Below are 2620 nucleotides of genomic sequence, written 5' to 3' on the forward strand. Positions count from 1 at the left end.
TGTGTGCAAATGCCCTTTAACAGAAGTGGGGATACTTCCCCCATTGCAATGGGAGAAAGAGGATGAGTACATGTGTTATTAAGTTAGTAGTTTCAGGGTTGGCAGATGTGAGTGTTCAGATGCGATGTCTTCTTTTTCCTTAGAGTATAAGCAAGGTCATGAGCTGTGAGTGACTGTCAAATTGGGCTATGATAAATTTGACGAGAGTGAGCGAGATATATTGTGTAGTGAAGGGCAATGTGAGTCTACTAAAGATACGTGGTTGGTTTTTGTTTGCCTGGTTTTTTTGTTTGTTTTTGGCAGTACTGACCAGTTAACTACCTTTGTGGTTTTTTCCATTAACATTTGGCTTCTTAGGTATAGGCACAGAAAGGTGCAATGTAGGATTTATTCAGAAGTAGGATGTGGCAGATGACTGCAAAGTTATCAGAGGACATGGTGAGACGTTTGGAAGAATCCTAGAGGTAGAGGCTCCTGGAGTCTTGGTTTTCCCAGGCCTGAAGTTGGCAGCAGAGTCCTAGCCTTGGCACCAGAGATTTTCTAGGGTCAGGAGGAAGGACTTGCATTTTCCTAGCTTCTCTTATGTTTTCAGACCTTTGTTCTGCAGCTTTCCTGGCAGTTCTGAAACTGTTTAAATTAGAATTCCTTTACTCATACAGAACTTCATCTGTATGCCTCCCAAACTTCCCATCCATTCTCTGAGGACTGCAGCGCTTTTCCTGCAGTCTGCCACTTCTCTCCAGCCCCTGTCATTACCCTGGTTGACTTCAATGTCCTTTTTGATGACCTATTTAACAACTGAATCTCTCAGTTCCTTAAAATTATTTCATCTAAGAACTTTCTGGATTTTTTTTTACATTAATGAATTAATTTAATTTAATACCTGGAGACTTGTCACATATAAAATGACTCAATCTTTGAAATCATGAATTTTGAAATCCTTTTCTGCTTTCTTTTCTTTTGCAACCCATTCTTTAGCTTCATTTGACATCTGTTCTTGTGAGTCCTTGCTGTTCCTTTAGATTCTTTCTTTCTTCCCATCTGGATTTGTGAAAAATCACCCACCCAACACGCTCACCAATGTTCTTAGTTCCAATAACCTGGTGATTTCCAGTGGCACCTTTCTCATCCTGCACTCAGGAAAAACCTGCCATTCGTTGGCTGGTTTGTTATGCTTTCTTGCTCAGGGCTACAGAACGTGTTAGAGGAAAATCATGTAACAGTAGTAATTGCTTGAATTTCAGACGTGGTTTCCACACTCAGCTGGCTCCATGATGCTGCCCTCCTCTCCATTGTCTCTGTCCCTCTGCTTGTTCCTCTCTTGTTATCTCTTGGCTAGACCATTACAACAGTCTCTTCTCTATTCTCCTTTAGAGTTTCTATTTCTGATGTTATGTTATTTTCTTTTTCTGGAGATTCTTTTCCAAATTGCAGATTAGATCACTCATTTCCCTTCTTAAAAACTCCTGAGAGCCGACTAAGATTTAGACTATTAGGTAGAAGCTCTTTAGGGTTTCATTCAGGAATCGGGGGCCTTCATGATTTGCATCTAACCTACTTGTCTAGTCTGATCTCTCCTCATTTCTAACCCCCGCATTCCCCACTCCCACACACTACACCAGACCATTCTGTATTCACCCTCACACCGTTCCTCCTGCCTGGAGCAAAAGCTTCTTTCTTCTCCTCGTCTGTGGAACTCTTGTTTTAAGCTCTCAATCAAATGCCGTCTCACCTGGGGAGTCATCTGCACTTCTCAGTGTGAGACAAAGTAGCATAGGTAAGAAGGCATATTTGCTCGTTTATGCTTGCTGGCATGATTTCACAAAGGCTCTAACTCTGTGACCACATGCAGTTCTCTGGAGAGATGCTTTGTAGAGCAAACAGGATAGAGGACACAGTGCCCCACATCTCTTGCCTGAGTTACTATATTTCTTAAAAGATAAATGACCCTAGTTCTTGCCTTTTCCTACACATAAGATAATATCTGGCAAGGTTAGTGATTATGCCTCTATAATCTATAATGATATACTCTTACACCCAAATGTATATATCTATAACCAGATATACTCTTATACCCTTGATGTGATTCCTCTTTACTATAACTTCTGAACAAGTTTGATGTGATTCTACACATACTAAACCTTCGTTATCTATATAGCCCACTGCTAAAATAGAACCTCTGATAGAACCTCTCTAAAAGGCTGCTTCTGGGCTATAGGCCTCAGTCTATAGTCCCTTGCAGGACTTTTAAATAAAATTAACTTTAAATCTTTAAAAGCTTGATTTTTTAGCCATGCATGGTGGCCCATACCTGTAATTGCAGCACTTTGGGAGACTGAGGTGAGAGAATCACTTGAGGTCAGGAGTTTGAGACCAGCCTGGACAATATTGCAAGACCCCACCTCTACAAAAAAAAAAAAAAAAAAAAAAGAGGAAAAATAGTCTCATTTTTTTCCCTTTAGTTGATATCAGGTGAAAGAGTCACTCCTTCCTTTGTGTGCCCATGCATTTCACTTGCCACTAGAATTGCGCTTATTGCATTTGTTAGGTTTGTTTATGTATGTACCTGTTTTGTCTGCTCTGCTGCTTAACTCTGAGCTTAAAAACTTCTTGTCATCTC

The 2620-nt window shown here is 40.5% G+C and overlaps 1 long non-coding RNA gene across 1 annotated transcript; it reads right to left on the minus strand.

Moving 5' to 3' along the window:
• Positions 1-358: 358 nt before the first annotated feature.
• LOC108517387 (uncharacterized) lies at positions 359-1715 on the minus strand. The gene is made up of 3 exons (XR_001882088.1): positions 1639-1715; positions 1121-1189; positions 359-621 (listed from the first exon to the last, which is right to left on the minus strand). It is a non-coding gene; the product is annotated as an uncharacterized LOC108517387 (long non-coding RNA).
• Between the last annotated feature and the right edge of the window lie 905 nt (positions 1716-2620).

The sequence above is a fragment of the Rhinopithecus bieti genome, unplaced genomic scaffold (assembly GCF_001698545.2).
Source record: "Rhinopithecus bieti isolate Rb0 unplaced genomic scaffold, ASM169854v2 scaffold_1070, whole genome shotgun sequence".
NCBI lineage: Eukaryota > Metazoa > Chordata > Mammalia > Primates > Cercopithecidae > Rhinopithecus > Rhinopithecus bieti.